This window comes from Oncorhynchus gorbuscha, unplaced genomic scaffold (assembly GCF_021184085.1).
Source record: "Oncorhynchus gorbuscha isolate QuinsamMale2020 ecotype Even-year unplaced genomic scaffold, OgorEven_v1.0 Un_scaffold_2694, whole genome shotgun sequence".
In the NCBI taxonomy this organism is placed as follows: Eukaryota; Metazoa; Chordata; class Actinopteri; order Salmoniformes; family Salmonidae; genus Oncorhynchus; species Oncorhynchus gorbuscha.
Genome location: NW_025747135.1, coordinates 6,100 through 23,948, shown reverse-complemented (window position 1 = coordinate 23,948; position 17,849 = coordinate 6,100). Strand labels below are relative to the sequence as shown.

Here is a 17,849-nt window from a genome sequence, read left to right as displayed (position 1 = left end):
TTAACATTAGCTGGAGAGCTTACTTTACTTCAGTCATTGCTCTACTTCCACAACGGATAGTCAATATTTGCATGATGTTGCTAGGTAATTAACGGACCCATTTTTGGCTCTGGGTTTGCTAATCAAAGTGCCACACAATTTCTCTAGAAATGATGGTAATAGAGAAGGTTTGTTGCAGCTGGCTAGCTAGCATGATGGCTAACTGTCAAGTGATAATTGCTAGAAGTCTCTAGTTGTACCATTATTGCGGTATCCTCCTAGCTAACTAGTTTTTCCACGTCCGTTCACGTGATCAGGAAAAGTTCCTGGTCCTACTGATTCCACACCAGCCTTGGAGATGGGACTCTGTGAGAGTTTGTAAAATATTATTGGAAAGGCTGTTTCTTTGCACTTACAGGATGCATCCCAGTTATCCACCCTTCTCCCAAAGTGTGCATGGATTTAAAAGCATTGGCTGAAGGAAATTTCCACCATTGTTACAGAAATAACCTGTAAGTGTGCAAGTGCACACTTTGGGGAAAGGGTGGAGAATTGGGAATTGTGGACCTGATCCCCTTTCTCTTGCAGGAGATGTGTGTTGACCTGATCTCCTCCTCTCTTGCAGGAGATGTCTGTGTTGACCTGATCCTCCTCTCTTGCAGGAGATGTCTGTGTTGACCTCCCTGATCTCCTCTCTGCAGGAGATGTCTGTGTTGACCTGATCTCCTCCTCTCTTGCAGGAGATGTCTGTGTTGACCTGATCTCCTCCTCTCTTGCAGGAGATGTCTGTGTTGACCTGATCCCCTCTTCTCTTGCAGGAGATGTCTGTGTTGACCTGATCTCCTCCTCTCTTGCAGGAGATGTCTGTGTTGACCTGATCCCCTCTTCTCTTGCAGTAGATGTCTGTGTTGACCTGATCTCCTCCTCTCTTGCAGGGGATGTCTGTGTTGACCTGATCTCCTCCTCTCTTGCAGGGGATGTCTGTGGCATGACCTGATCTCCTCTCTCTTGCCTGTGCCTTCAAGATGAGTGTGAAGGCATTTGAGCTGGTCCCTGCCGTGGAGCGGGAGCTCCTGATGGGAGACAAGGCCCGCATCAACATTGAGTGCATCGAGTGCTGCGGCAAGCACCTGTACGTGGGCACCAACGACTGCTTCATACATCACTTCCTGCTAGAGGAGCATGCCACGACCAAGGGGATGCTATCCTACACCGTCCAGAAGCTGCTGTTCAAGTACCTGGGCCTGAAAAAGCCCGTGGAGGCCCTGAAGGCCGCGTCAGCGTTAGAACGCATCATTGTGCTCTGTGACGCTACAGTTAGTGTTATTGACATGATCACCTTAGAACCTGTGCCTTCGGGCGGGGCCAAGATTAAGGGCGTGGCCGCGTTCTGCGTCAACGAGAACCCGGTGAACGGGGACCCGTTCTGCGTGGAGATCGGGTACTCTCGGCCGGCGCACCGTCCAGATATACATGGTTTACGAGGACAGGGTGCAGCTGGTGAAAGAGGTCAACACGCCGGAGCAGCCGTGTGCGGTCAGTCTGGACGGTTACTTCCTGTGCCTGGCCCTCTCCACGCAGTACATGATCCTTAACTACAGCACAGGGGCTGCGCAGGACCTGTTCCCCTATGACAGTGAGGAGAGGAAGCCCATAGTCAAGAGGATCGGCAGGGAGGAGTTCCTCTTGGCTGCCCCTGGTGGCCTGGGTGAGTCATTACAACATCAGCTGTATTGTTTATCAGTAGGTCTTATTACTAACATATCACTAGTGAAGTATGCTCTCTGTCTCTCTGTCTCTCTGTCTCTGTGTCTCTGTGTCTCTCTCTGTGTCTGTGTCTCTCTCTGTGTCTGTGTCTCTCTCTGTGTCTCTCTCTCTCTGTGTCTCTCTCTCTCTGTGTCTCTCTGTGTCTCTCTCTCTCTGTGTCTCTCTCTCTGTGTCTCTCTCTCTGTGTCTCTCTCTCTGTGTCTCTCTCTCTGTGTCTCTCTCTCTGTGTCTCTCTCTCTGTGTCTCTGTCTCTCTGTGTCTCTCTCTCTGTGTCTCTCTCTCTGTGTCTCTGTCTCTCTGTGCTCTCTCTCTGTCTCTCTCAGGTATGTTTGCCAATGCAGAGGGTATATCCCAGCGTGCCCCAGTGAACTGGTCAGAGAGTGTGATGGGAGCGGCTGTGTGTTTTCCTATGTGGTGGCGCTAGACGAGGGCTTCGTCACCATCCACAGTATGCTGGACCAGCAGCTCAAACAGACCCTCGCCTTCAGAGACGGACACATCCTACAGGACTTTGAAGGTGCCAACATGGCTCCCCTACACTAGTCTAAATGTCTAGCCTTGTTGGCTTACCTCAGTAGACCTATGTCTACATTATCTATGGCTGAAGAGATGGTGACCCGTTCCTGTCTGTGTCCCTAACCCTGACCTGTCTGTGTCGCTAACCTGTCTGTGTCGCTAACCTGTCTGTGTCGCTAACCTGTCTGTGTCGCTAACCTGTCTGTGTCGCTAACCTGTCTGTGTCGCTAACCTGTCTGTGTCGCTAACCTGTCTGTGTCGCTAACCTGTCTGTGTCCCTGACCCTGACCCGTCCGTGTCCCTAAACCTAACTGTGACCAGTCCCTGTCGGTGGTTTTTTAGGTAAACTGGTTCTGGCCTCCTCTAAAGTTGTGTATGTTCTGGTGCCCCTACCCTTGTTCCTAACTGTGTCCCTGTCTCTGTTCCTAACTGTCTCTGTCCCCTGTCCCTGTCCCTAACTGTGTCCCTGTCTCTGTTCCTAACTGTCTCTGTCCCTAACTGTGTCCCTAACTGTCTATGTCCCTAACTGTGTCCCTGTCCCCTGTCTCTGTTCCTAACTGTCTCTGTCCCTATAGGTAAGGTGGTTCTGGCCTCCACTAAGGCTGTGTACGTGCTGGTGCCCCTACCCCTGGAGAGACAGATTCAGGAGCTGCTAGCTGGACACAGAGTGGAGGAGGCCCTGGCTCTGACTGAGGGAGCCAGGAGGAACATTCCCAAAGACAAGTTCCAGGTACAGACTGTCTGCCACAAATAGTGTTTCTGCTAGAGAGCTTTTCAATACTCTCCACTAGCTGAGAACAGATGATCAAAAGGCTGATTTCTAGGCCTCCCTAGAGGAGCAGGGGTCTAAGGCATCGCTGTGCCACTAGAGGAGCAGGGGTCTAAGGCATCGCTGTGCCACTAGAGGAGCAGGGATCTAAGGCATCGCTGTGCCACTAGAGGAGCAGGGGTCTAAGGCATCGCTGTGCCACTAGAGGAGCAGGGGTCTAAGGCATCGCTGTGCCACTAGAGGAGCAGGGGTCTAAGGCATCGCTGTGCCACTAGAGGAGCAGGGTCTAAGGCATCGCTGTGCCACTAGAGGAGCAGGGGTCTAAGGCATCGCTGTGCCACTAGAGGAGCAGTGGTCTAAGGCATCGCTGTGCCACTAGAGGAGCAGGGGTCTAAGGCATCGCTGTGCCACTAGAGGAGCAGGGGTCTAAGGCATCGCTGTGCCACTAGAGGAGCAGGGGTCTAAGGCATGTGCCACTAGCTGTGCCACTAGAGGAGCAGGGGTCTAAGGCATCGCTGTGCCACTAGAGGAGCAGTGGTCTAAGGCATCGCTGTGCCACTAGAGGAGCAGGGGTCTAAGGCATCGCTGTGCCACTAGAGGAGCAGGGGTCTAAGGCATCGCTGTGCCACTAGAGGAGCAGGGGTCTAAGGCATCGCTGTGCCACTAGAGGAGCAGGGGTCTAAGGCATCGCTGTGCCACTAGAGGAGCAGGGTGTCTCTAAGGCATCGCTGTGCCACTAGAGGAGCAGGGGTCTAAGGCAGGGGTCGGCTAGCTGTGCCACTAGAGGAGCAGGGGTCTAAGGCAGCGCTAGTTGTGCCACTAGAGGAGCAGGGGTCTAAGGCAGCGGGGTCTAGCTGTGGCCACTAGAGGAGCAGTGGTCTAAGGCTACTAGAGAGCAGGGGTCCTGGCACAATTGGCCACTAGCAGTCGTCCGGGTTAGGGGAGGGTTTGGCATCGGCAGGGATGTTCTTGTCCCATTGCGATTCCTGGAGCAGTGCACGCTGACATGGTCGCCAGTTGTACTGTGTTTCCTCCGACACATTGGTGTGGCTGGCTTCCAGGTTAAGTGGGCATTGTGTCAAGAAGCAGTGTGGCTTGGTTGGGTTGTGTTTCGGAGGACGCACTGCTCTCGACCTTCTCCTCTCCCGAGTCCCTATGAGAGTTGCAGCGATGGGACAAGACTGTAACTACCAATTGGATCCCTGTGCCACTAGAAATTGGAGAAAAGGGGGAGTAAACCATTTTTTTTAATAAAAAAAAACATTAATTTCTATAGTTTATTTTGGTCTTTTGTGAGTACAGCCCAGGGGGTTGTTGTGACAGTGATGCAGCATGTGTTCCCAGGTGGCTCATTTAACTGGGGTGATTGTATGCTTATGAAATGTAAAATATAGAATAAGAGGGATGAGATGTGATGCATCTTTAACTTTCTCTTTCATTACACCCCACCCCCCTTCACCCCCCCCTTCCTCAGATATTGCACAAAAGAATCCTCCAGCAAGCAGGATTCATACAGTTTGGACAGCTTCAGTTTCTCGGGCGAAAGAACACTCCGGACGGGTCAGTTGGACGTCCGGGAGTTGATCTCCCTCTACCCTCTCCTCCTCCCAGCCTCTTCCTCCTTCGCCCGCTGCCACCCACCGCTCCACGGGTTCGCCGACCTCAACCACCTGGCGCAGGGGATCAGGACAAGCTCCAGAGGTGCAAGAGGTAAGAGACGTGGTCCTCTGTAGGTCAGTTGGCAGAGTATGATGATTGCAACCACTATGATAGTTGGTTTGATTCCCAGGACCATAAAGTGGTAAAAGTGGCTGCAAAATGGCTATTATTATTATTATTCTAGGTTCCTCATCACGTACCTGGGTGAGGTGCGAAGCACGGAGGGGGTCTAACGGATGCCGGGAGGACGTGGACACGGCTCTGTTGAAGCTGTACGCTGAGCAGGACCACGAGAGTCTTCTGGACCTGCTGGCCTCCCCAACGCCTGTTTACTGGCAGACAGCGCCCCCTGGCTAGAGAAACACCACAAGTGGGTACTGCAGCTAGCCTAGCGGGTACTGCAGCGCTAGCCAGCCTAGCGGGTACTGCAGCTAAGCTAGCCTAGCGGGTACGGCAGCTAAGCTAGCCTAGCGGGTACGGCAGCTAAGCTGGCCTAGCGGGTCTAAGGCAGCTAAGCTGTGCCTACGGGTACGGCAGCTAAGCTAAGCCTAGCGGGTGCGGCAGCTAAGCTAGCCTAGCGGGTCGGCAGCTAAGCTAGCCTAGCGGGTCGGCAGCTAAGCTGGCCTAGCGGGTCTGATGCGGCAGCTAAGCCAGCCTACCGGGTACTGCAGCTAACCTAGCCTAGCGGGTACTGCAGCTAGCCTAGCGGTGCGCAGCTAGCCTAGCGGGTACTACAGCTAGCCTTGCCCAGCCGGTACGACAGCAAGCCTAGTCTAGTGTGCACTACTATAGTTAGCCTAGTGGGCACTAAGATATTGCGTTCAATGTAGCCTGCTATGCTATTGCCTTTAAAGTGCGTAATGAGTGTGTTTTTTTATGTTGGTTTACCTTTCTCCTGAACATCAGGTATTTTGCACTAGGCCTCCTCTACCATTATAACGGACAGGATTCAGCTGCTCTACAGGTAAACATGCTACTACTGTACACTACCTTAGTATGAACACGGTGACCGTATCACCATGGCTCTTTATATGGCAAATCAATCTAATCAAACCTGGCCACATCTTAAACGAATCGTTTTGAGCACCTAGGTTGAAAAGCCCTATAAATACAATCCATTATCTTGATTATTAATTGAATATGAATTGTAATGAAATGTCTATGGGGTTGTAGATGCATCTCTCCTCTCCTCCTGTAGTTGTGGGTGCGGGTAGTGAATGGGGACCTTCAGGACTCTACCAGGTCTGACCTGTATGAGTACATTGTGGACTTCCTGGGTTTCTGTTCCAACCCGGACCTGGTGTGGAAATATGCGGACTGGGCCCTGCAGAGAGACCAGACGGTGCGTTTCTGTCTGCGTTTCCAAATGGCACCTTAATCCTTATATTCTATACTACTTTTGACCAGGGCCCTATATTCTATACTACTTTTGACCAGGGAGCCAATATTCTATACTACTTTTGACCAGGGGCCTATATTGTGTACTACTTTTGACCAGGGCCCTAAGTTCTAGCAGAAACTAAGTAATGATGTCGACTGCCGGCCATTTTCTATATACCCGCAGGAGTAAAGAAGGCTCTCCTCATTGTAATTCTATGGGTGTTTATCTGTGGTCTCTCTAGATAGGGGTGCAGATCTTCACCAGGAGGCCAGTGGGTCAGGACCAGGTTAAGGAGCAGAAGGACCAGGTGAACCCAGACGACGTCATCACGTATCTGGGGAAACACAGCCAGGCTCTGCTGCTCTACCTGGAACACCTGGTGCTGGGCCGACGGATACAGGTCAGAACATACACAGGATTTCAGAACATATTCCATACTCCACGATTTACCTCCTTGAACTTCCCCTGGTGCTTGATCTTTACTGCTCTCTCTCGCTCTCGCTCTCGCTCTCGCTCTCGCTCTCGCTCTCGCTCTCGCTCTCGCTCTCGCTCTCGCTCTCGCTCTGCCACTAGCTCGCTCTCAGCTCTCCAGAGGAGCTCTCTCTAAGGCTCTCGCTCTCTGTCTCTCTCTCTCTCTAGAGCTCTCTCTCTCTCTCCTGTCTCCCACTAGAGGAGCAGCTGGTCTCTCTCGCTCCTCTCCCCTCTCGCTGTCTCTCTCGCTGTCTCTAGAGGAGCCTCTCTCTCCACTCTCTCTGTCTCTCTCGCTCTCTCTCTCCTCTCGCTGTCTCTCTCGCTAGAGGAGCAGTGGTCTCGGAGCTGTCTCGCTGTGCCACTAGAGGAGCAGGGGTCTCTCTCTCGCTCTCTCTCTCTCGCTGTGCCACTAGGAGGAGCAGGGGTCTCTCGCTCTCTCTCTCGCTCGCTGTCTCTCTCGCTCTCTCTCTCGCTAGCTGTCCACTCTCGCTCTCTCTCTCTCTCGCTGTCTCTCTCGCTGTCTCTCTCGCTGTCTCTCTCGCTCTCGCTCTCGCTCTCTCTCTCTCTCGCTCTCGCTCGCTGTCTCTCTCGCTCTCTCTCTCTCTCGCTCTCTCTCTCTCTCTCTCTCTCTCTCTCGCTGTCTCTCTCGCTCTCTCTCTCTCTCGCTCTCTCTCTCTCTCGCTCTCTCTCTCTCTCGCTGTCTCGCTCTCTCTCTCTCTCTCGCTGTCTCTCTCGCGCTCTCTCTCTCTCTCGCTCTCTCGCTCTCTCTCTCTCGCGCTCTCTCTCTCTAACTGGGGTGATTGTCTCTCTCTCTCGCTGTCTCTCCCCCTCTCTCTCTCTCTCTCTCTCTCTCTCTCTCTCTCTCTCCTCTCTCTCTCTCTCTCTCTCGCTCTCTCTCTCGCTCTCGCTCTCTCTCGCTCTCGCTCTCGCTCTCCCATCTCGCTCTCCCGGCTCTCGCTCTCTCTCTCGCTCTCGCTCTCGCTCCGCTCTCGCTCTCGCTCTCGCTCTCACGCTGGCTCGCTCTCCCTCTCAGCTCTCTCTCGCTCTCTCTCTCTCTCTCTCTCTCTCGCTCTCTCTCTCTCTCTCTCTCTCTCTCTCTCGCTCTCTCTCTCTCTCTCTCTCTCCCCCTCTCTCTCTCTCTCTCTCTCTCTCGCTCTGCAGCTCTCGCTCTCTCTCGCTCTCGCTCTCCCCCAACGCTCTCGCTCAATTCTCGCTGGGTACTCTCTCTCGCTATCTGGAGAAAAGGTCTCTCTAAACCATTTCTCGCTGTTCTCTCGCTCTCTCTCCCTCTCGCTGTCTCTCTCGCTCTCTCTCCCTCTCGCTGTCTCTCTGCTAATCTCTCTCCTCCTCGCTTATTGTGCTCTCTCTACGCAGCTCTCTCTCGCTCTCTTCTCGCTCGCTGTCTCTCTTCACTACTATCTTAACTCTCTCGCTCAATGTAGCTCTCGCTCGCTGTATTTTAAATCTCTCTGTAAATGTCTCTCTCGCTATGTGCACATCCTCTAATCTTTAAGCTGTTTCACAGGTAATCTCTCTCGCTCTTACCATGGCTCTTTATATGGCAATCTCTCTTCAACCTGGCCACATCTCTCTCTCACCTCGGTTGAAAAGCTCTCTCTACAATCTCTCTTGATATTGCACTCTCTGAATCTGTCTCGCTCTCTCTCGCTCTCTCTCTCTCTCGCTGCTCTGGGGACTCTCTCTCTCTCTCTCTCGCTGTCTCTCTCGCTCTCTCTCTTCTCGGACGCTCTCTCTCTCTCTCTCTCTCTCGCTCTCTCTCGCTCTCTCTCTCTCGCTGTCTCTCTCTCTCTCGCTGTCTCTCTCGCTCTCTCTCTCTCTCTCTCTCTCTCTCAGCCCTCTCTCTCTCTCGCTCTCTCTCTCTCTCTCGTCTCGCTGTCTCTCTCGCTCTCTCTAAGTCTCTAGCTCTCTCTCTCGCTCTCTCTCTCTCGCGCAGGCTCTCTCTCTCATTGCTCTCTCTCGCTCTCTCGCTGTCTCTCTCGCTCCTCTCACCGCTGTCAGGCTCAGTTAAGGAGCTCTCGCTGTGAACCCAGACGTCTCGCTCTCTGCAAGCCTCGCTCTCTAATACCTGGAACTGTCTTCTCGATTCTCTTCAGCTATTCCATCTCTCTTGCTGTCTCTCTCGCTCTCTCTCTCTCTCGCTCTCTCTCTCTCGCTGTTCTTCTTATGTATCTCGCTCGCTTATCTCGCTATTATTATTATTATCCTCTAGGTCTCTCTCTCTCTCTCTGGGTCGCTGTCTCTCGCTCTCTCTCTCGAGGGGCTAACTCGCCGTCTGGACACGTCTGTCTCTCTGCCGTCTCTCTCGACCACGAGAGTCTTCTGGACCTCTCTGGCCTCCTCTCTCGCTCTCTCTCTCGCTCTCTCTCTCGCTCTCTCTCTCGCTCTCTCTCTCTCTCTCTCTCTCGCTGTCTCTCTCTCTCTCGCTCGCTGTCTCTCGCTCTCTCTCGCTGTCTCTCTCGCTCTCTCTCTCTCTCACTGTCTCTCTCGCTGTCTCTCTCATCTCTCTCTCGCTTTCTCTTCTCGTCTTCTCGCTTTCTCCTCTCGTCTTCTCGCTGTCTTCTTTCTCGCTGTCTCGCTTCTCGCTTCTCTTCGCTGTCTCGGCTCGCTAAGCTAGTCTCGCTGTCTCTCTCGCTTTCTCTCTCTCGCTGTCTCGGCAGCTTTCTCTAGCTCTTCGCTTTTCTCTTCGCTTCTTCTCGCTTTCTCTGTCTCAACTCGCTGTAGCGGGTACTGCTCTCTCTCGCTCTCGCTGTCTCTCGCTTTCTCGCTTTCTTCTCTCTCTCTGTCTCTCGCTTTCTCTGCCCGCTTGTCTTTCTCGCTTTCTCGCTCTCTTCTCGCTTGGGCTCTCGCTTCTTTCTCTCTCTCTTTCTCGCTTCTTCTCTCTCGCTGTCTCTCGCTTTCTTCGCTTTCTCTCTTCTCTGCTCTTGCTGTCTTTCGCTGTCTTCGCTGTCTCTCGCTCAATGTGTTTTTTTAATGTTCGCTGTTTACCTTCTCCTGAACATCTCGCTTTTGTCTCTCTCTCGCTTCTCTCTACCATTATCTCGGACTCGCTTCAGCTCGCTTCTCTCTTCGCTCTCTCTCTCGCTGTACTCTCTCGCTGTCTCGCTGAACTCGCTCGCTGTCTCGTATCACTGTCTATGGCTGTTTCTCGCTCGCTCTCTCTCTCGCTCTCTCTCTCTCGCTGTCTCTCTCGCTCTCGCTGTCTCTCGCTCTCTCTCGCTGTCTTCGCTCTCTCTCTCGCCGTCTCTCTCGCATGTCTCTCTCCATCTAATCGCTGTCTCTCTGCCGTCTCTCTCTGCTCTCTCGCTCGCTCTCTCTCGCTCTCTCTCTGCTCTCTCTCTCGCTAGTCTCTGGCTGTCTCTCTCGCTGTCTCTCTCGCTGACTCTCGCTATCTCGCTGTGTCTCTCTCTCGGGTTTCTCGCTCCTCTCTCGCTTCTCTGGTGGAAATATGCTCTCTCTCGGCTCCTGCTCGCTGTCTCTCTCTCTCGCTGTCTCTCTCGCTCTCGCTGTCTCTCTCTCTCTTAATCTCCTCTCGCTGTCTACTACTTTTGACCAGCTGTCTCTGTCTCGCTGTCTTTTCGCTTCAGTGGCCAATATTCTATACTACTTTTGACGCAGGGGCTGTCTCTCGCTGTCTCTCTCTCTCGCTTCTTGACTCTCGCTGTCTCTTCTCTCGCTGTCTCTCTCTCTCGCTGTCTCTGTCTCGCTGTCCGGCTCTCTTTTCTCTCGCTCTCTCTCTCTGTCTCTCTCTCTCGGCTCTCTCTCTCTCGCTGTAATTCTCCTCGCTGTGTTTCTCGCTCTCTCTCTCTCTCCGTCTGTCTCTCCAGGTCTCTCGGTTTCGTGTCAGGACCAGGTTAAGTCTCTCAGAAGGACTTTCGGTTGAACCCAGACTTCGTGTCTTCTTCGCTCTGTCTCACAGCCGCTCTGTTGCTCTCGCTTCTGGAACACTTCGCTTGGGTTTCTCTCGCTCAGAACATACACAGGATTTCAGAACATATTCCATACCCACGTCATTTTCCGTCCTTGAACTTCCCCCTGGTGCTTGATCTTTACTCGCTGTCTCTCTTCGCTGTCTGTCGCTTTCTCGTTGTCTCTGTCTCTGTCTCTCTGTCTCGCTCTCTCTTCGCTGTCTCTCTCTCTCTCTCGCTGTCTCTCTCGCTGTCTCTCTTGTCTCTCTCTCTCTCGCTGTCTCTCTTCTCTCTCGCTCTTGTCTTCGCTGTCTCGTCTCTGTCTTTCTCGCTTTCTCTCTCTCGCTCTCTCTCGCTGTCTCTCTTGTCGCTGTCTCTCGCTCTCTCTCTCTGTCTCTCTCGCTCTCTCTCTCTCTCTCTCTCTCGCTGTCTCTCTCGCTGTCTCTCGCTCTCTCTCTCTCGCTGTCTCTCTCTCTCTCTCTCTGTCTCTCGCTGTCTCTCTCTCTCTCTCTCGCGTCTCTCTCGCTGTCTCTCTCTCGCTGTCTCTCTCTCTCGCTGTCTCTCTCTCTCTCTCTCGCTGTCTCTCTCTTCTCTCTCTCTCTCTCTCTCTCTCTCGCTGTCTCTCTCTCGCTCTCTCTGTCTCTCCCTGTCTCTCACTGTATGTAACTCTGTCTACTGTATGTAACTCTCTGTCTACTGCCTGTAACTCTGTCTCTCTGCGAGAAGCTCCACACCCACCTGGCAGTGCAGTACACAGACAGAGTCCTGTCTCTCCTGTCTCAGTCCCCCCAGTGGACCAACAGGTGTCTGTAGCCCGACAAACTCCAGCTCCTCCTCAGGAGTCCAGCCTGTACTCGTCCAACTACTACTGGGTGAGCTGTCCATTGTCATTGTGTCCCAAATTACACCCTGTTCCGTATACAGTGCACAGGGCTCAGGTCAAAAGTAGTGCACTACATCAGGAATGGGGTGTAATTTTGGATGTGGCCAATGTTGTTGATTTCACGCTTTTAAACAATATTTTAGTTTGATCTCGTCCAGTTGAGGTATTGTTACTGTTTAAACCTGAGATGATACCCAAATACTACATTTAGTGAGGTATTGTTACTGTTTAAACCTGGGATGATACCAATACACTACATTTAGTGAGGTATTGTTACTGTTTAAACCTGGGATGATACCAATACACTACATTTAGTGAGGGTGTCTCGTTACTGTTTAAACCTGGGATGATACCAATACACTACATTTAGTGAGGTGTCTCTTGTTACTGTTTAAACCTGGGATGATACCAATACATTTAGTGAGGTATTGTTACTGTTTAAACCTGGGATGATACCAAAACACTACATTTAGTTTCCTGGCAGAATAATGGGGTCCTCCAAAAAGGACAATGTCTATAACCTATATAACCCTGGTTGTATCCATGACATGGCTATAACCTGCTGGGTTTATCCATGACGTGGTTATAACCTGCTATAACCCTGGTTGTATCCATGACGCTGGTTATAACCTGCTATAACCCTGGTTGTATCCATGACGTGGTTATAACCTGCTATAACCCTGGTTGTATCCATGACATGGTTATAACCTGCTATAACCCTGGTTTGTATCCATGACATGGCTATAACCTGTTATAACCCTACATGGTTATAACCTGTTATAACCCTGGTTTTATCAAGGGCTTTCGTTATAACCTGCTATAACCCTGGTTGTATCCATGACGTGGTTATAACCTGCTATAACCCTGGTTGTATCCATGATAACCTGCTATAACCTGGTTGTATCCATGGCGTGGTTACCTGCTATAACCCTGGTTTATCCATGACGTGGTTATAACCTCGCTGTAACCCTGGTTGTTATCCGCTGACGGGTTATAACCTGCTTATAACCCTGGTTGTATCCCTTGACGTGGTTTATAACCTTCGCTTTAACCGCTGGTTGTATCCATGACGTGGTTATAACATTTTGTCTATCCATGAGGGTTATAACCTGCTTAACCCTGGTTGTATCTGTGGTTATAACCTGCTAAACCTGATTTCGATACGGGTTATAACCTGCTATAACACTACATTTAGTGAGGGTTATAACCTGCTATAACCCTGTTTAAACCTGGAAAGCCCTGGTTTACCAATATAACCTGCTACCCTGGTTTTATTCATTTAGTGAGCTATAGCCTGGTGTTACTGTTTAAACCTGCTATAACCTTCTTGTAACCAAAACACCTGCTACCCTGGTTATCCATCGTGGTTCCTGGTTGTATCAGAATAACCTGGTTCGTATCCATCGCTTCTGCTTTAACCCTGGTTGTAAAATAACCTGCTTTCCGCTGACAATTGTTATAACCTGCTATAACCCTGGTTTTTATCCATGACGTGGTTATAACCTGCTATAACCCTGGTTTTATCCTCGTGACGTGGTTATAACCTGCTATAACCCTGGTTGTATCCGCTGACGTGGTTATAACCTGCTATAACCCTGGTTTGTATCCATGACGTGGTTAGTAACCTGCTATAACCCTGGTTTTATCCATGACGTGGTTATAACCTGCTATAACCCTGGTTTTATCGCATGACATGGTTATAACCTGCTATAACCCTCGTTTTACATGGTTATAACCTGCTATCTCGCTGGTTTTATCCGTGACGCTGCTATAAACGCTGTCTTCGTGGGTTATAACCTGCTATAACCCTGGTTGTATCCTCTCGTTGTATCCATGATGTGGTTATAACCTGCTATAACCCTGGTTTTATTCAAGATGATCGTGGTTATAACCTGCTATAACCCTGGTTGTATCCATGACATGGTTATAACCTGCTATAACCCTGGTTGTATCCATGACATGGTTATAACCTGTCTATAACCTCTGGTTGTATCCATGACATGGCTTATAACCTGCTATAACCCTGGTTGTATCCATGACATGGCTATAACCTGTTATAACCCTGGTTTTATCCATGACATGGTTATAACCTGTTATAACCCTGGTTTTCCATGATGTGGCTATAACCTGCTATGGTTCTCTCCACGCTGGTTTATAACCTGCTATAACCCTGGTTGTATCCATGACGTGGTTTATAACCTGCTATAACCCTGGTTGTATCCATGATGGTTATAACCTGCTATAACCCTGGTTGTATCCATGACGTGGTTATAACCTGCTATAACCCTGGTTGTATCCATGACGGGTTATAACCTGCTATAACCCTGGTTGTATCCATGACGTGGTTATAACCAGCTATAACCCTGGTTTATCCATGACGTGGTTATAACCTGCTTATAACCCCATGGTTTTATCATAGCCCTGATCCATGGCGGTTATAACCTGCTATAACCCTGGTTGTATCATGGCGAAATGACGTGGTTATAACCTGCTATAACCCTGGTTGTATCCATGACGGGTTATAACCTGCTTTATAACCCTGGTTGTATCCATGACGTGGTTATAACCTGCTATAACCCTGGTTTTATAACCCCTGGTTGTATCCATGATGTGGTTATAACCTGCTATAACCCTGGTTTTATTCACAATATAACCTGCTATAACCTGGTTGTATCCATGACGTGGTTATTCCTTCTCGCTTTCAACCGCTGTTGTAACCTTAATAACCTGCTATAACCCTGGTTGTATCTCGCTGACGTGGTTATAACTGGTTGTATCCATGCTATAACCCTGGTTGTATCCATGACGTGGTTATAACCTGCTATAACCCTGGTTGTATCCATGACGTGGTTATAACCTGCTATAACCCTGGTTGTATCCATGACGTGGTTATAACCCTGCTTATAACCCTGGTTTTATCCATGACGGGTTATAACCTGCTTATAACCCTGGTTTTATCCATGACGTGGTTATAACCTGCTATAACCTGGTTTTATCCATGACGTGGTTATAACCTGCTATAACCCTGGTTTTATCCATGACGTGGTTATAACCTGCTTGTCCTCTGGTTTTATCCATGCCGTGGTTATAACCTGCTATAACCCTGTCTTGTATCCGCTCTGTCTGGTTATAACCTGTCTAAAACCTCTCGTTGTCTCCATGACGTGTTATAACCTCGTCCAAAACCCTGGTTGTATCCATGACGTGGTTATAACCTGCTAAAACCCTGGTTGTATCCATGACGTGGTTATAACCTGCTATAACCCCCGGTTTTATCCATGACGGGTTATAACCTGCTATAACCCGGTTGTCTCTCTCGATAGCGTGGTTATAACCTGCTAAAACCCGGTTTTATCCATGACGTGGTTATAACCTGCTATAACCCTGGTTTTATCCATGACGTGGTTATAACCTGCTATAACCCTGGTTTTATCCATGACGTGGTTATAACCTGCTAAAACCCTGGTTGTAACCTGTCTCTGCTAGAAAGATAACCTGCAAAACCCTGGTTGTATCCATGACAGGTTATAACCTGCTGGTTGTATCCAACGGGCTATAACCTGCTATAACCCTGGTTTTATCCACGATGACGTGGTTATAACCTGCTATAACATTGATGACTGGTTATGGCCTGATTTTTATCCACGATGGCGTGGTTATAACCTGCTATATCCCTGGTTTTATCCACGATGGCGTGGTTATAACCTGATATATCCCTGGTTTTATCCACGATGAGGTGGTTATAACCTGATATATCCCTGGTTTTATCCACGATGACGTGGTTAAACCTGATTTTAGTGAACCTGCTATAACCCTGGTTTTTATCCCACGATGACGTGGTTATAACCTGCTTAAACCTGGTTTTTATCAACGTATTGTTACTGTTTAAACCTGGGATGATGTGGTGAGGTGTAACCTGCTATAACCCTGGTTTTTATCCATGACATGGTTTATGTGGTTTGTTACATAACCTGGTTTTTATCCATGATGATTTAGTGGTTATAACCTGCTTAAACCCTGGGATGATACCAACATGGTTATAACCTACTGTAACCCTGGTTTTATCCATGACATGGTTATTTCCTGGCTATAACCCTGGTTTTATCCATGACATGGTTATAACCTGCTATAACCCTGGTTTTATCCATGACATGGTTATAACCTGCTATCCATGACTATAACCCTGGTTTTATCCATGACATGGTTATAACCTGCTATAACCCTGGTTTTTTCCATGGTTATAACCCTGGTTTTATCTGCTATAACCCTGGTTTTATCCATGACATGGTTATAACCTACTATAACCCTGGTATTATCCACGATGACGTGGTTATAGCCTACTATAACCCTGGTTTTATCCACGATGACGTGGTTATAACCTACTATAACCCTGGTTTTATCCACGATGACGTGGTTATAACCTACTATAACCCTGGTTTTATCCATGACATGGTTATAACCTACTATAACCCTGGTTTTATCCATGACATGGTTATAACCTACTATAACCCTGGTTTTATCCATGACATGGTTATAACCTACTATAACCCTGGTTTTATCATGGTTATAACCTACTATAACCCTGGTTTTATCCACGATGACGTGGTTATAACCTACTATAACCCTGGTTTTTATCCATCGATGACGTGGTTATATCCTGCTATAACCCTGGTTTTATCCACGATGACGTGGTTATAACACTGGTTTTATCCACGATGACGTGGTTATAACACTGGTTTTATCCACGATGACGTGGTTATAACCTGCTATAACCCTGGTTTTATCCATGACGTGGCTATAACCTGCTATAACCCTGGTTTTATCCACGACGACGTGGTTATGACCTGCTATAACCTATGGCTCTGTCTCCCCCTCCCTCCCTCAGGTAAGATCCAGGAATGTGACCAGTTGTTTCTGGAGAGAGCCACGCTCCACGGGAAACTAGAGGAGCACGATAAGGCGTTACACATCCTGGTGCACCAGCTCAAAGACTTCCCCGCTGCGGAGGCCTACTGCGTGTGGGGTTCCGCCTCCCGGGACCCGGCCTACCAGCAGAACCTCTTCCACCTCCCCTCCTGGGGTCTATCTGGACCGGGACCTTCCCAGTAGTACGGTCACCGGGGAGCTGGAGATGGCAGCGGTGGACCTGTTAAACCGGCACGGGGAGGTGTTCGACGCTGTGCGCGTACTGGACCTGCTTCCTGAAGGCTGGTCCCTGCAGCTGCTTCGCCCGTTCCTCGGACGCGCCCTGCGGGGGAGTATGCACGCCTGCCGCACCTCCCAGGTTGCACTGGGGCTGGCGAGGTCAGAGAACCTACAGCTGCAGCACGACAGGGTGAGATTGGAACGACGCGACACACAAACACACACACACACACACACACACACACACATTCACATTTTTTGGGGTCACATACACGTGTTCAGCAGATGTTATTGCGAGTGTAGCGAAATGCTTGTGTTTCTAGCTCCAACAGTGCATTAATATCTACCCATTCTCAACAACACACACACACACACACACACAACTCTGCATTATGTGTTTAGGACAAAGCTCTCCTGATTTTAAACCTTTTGTAATTGCTCCTACGTTCTGCTGAGTCGTGATGAAGGTGAGATGTAACTGTGGCCTTGTTGTCGTGTCATCAGTTGAAGCAGAGGAGGAGCCCAGTCCTGGTATCACAGAAGAAGGGGTGTGTTCTGTGCCACAACACCTTCAGCGAGCCGGACTGTGTGTGTCTTCCAGGAGGCGTGCCTGTACACACACACTGTGCCGCCCAGAGGGTGGTACGGGACTCGCCCACCAGGAGACAACTAGCCAATAGCAACAACCACACATGAAGCCCCTTGACCACCGTCACCACCCACGCCTCGCCCAGAGCCAGTGTGATGGGAGGAGCCTAGCAGCAGCCCGGGCTGTGATTGGTTGTGTCTGGGTGGGGGTGGGGGGTCACATCAGATGATGACTATGGGGGATAAAAGCACAGAGGTTACCATGGCTACCATGGTCCAGCGTAGTGGGAGTAGCCCTGGAGCATACTCAGAAACACAGAGCTGACCACACTTCTCTACTGTGTGTGTGTGTGAAGGAAGGTATTTATTCCAGTGCCACCATGCATAAACAACAGGGAGACTGATGACCGACTGAGTTGTGAATGAAGTTCTACAACAAGAACTAAACTCCACATCCATAATGACTCTAACATTGAAGTGAAACCTACAGTCTGTCCTGGTCCTCTGTTATGTCTGTCCTAGTCCTCTGTTATGTCTGTCCTAGTCCTCTGTTATGTCCTGGTCTAGTGCTGAACCCCTGGTCCAGTGCTGAACCCCCTCCTCTGTTATGTCCTGGTCCAGTGCTGAACCCCTCCTCTGTTATGTCCTGGTCCAGTGCTGAACCCCTCCTCTGTTATGTCCTGGTCCAGTGCTGAACCTGGTCCAGTGCTGGAACCCTCCTCTGTTATGTCCTGGTCTAGTGCTGAACCCCTCCTCTGTTATGTC

General features: G+C 50.0%; 1 pseudogene; it reads left to right on the top strand.

Annotated features, from left to right (window-relative positions):
- Positions 1 to 998: 998 nt before the first annotated feature.
- On the top strand, positions 999 to 17,649 carry LOC124026363 (annotated as a pseudogene).
- The last annotated feature ends 200 nt before the right edge of the window (positions 17,650 to 17,849 follow it).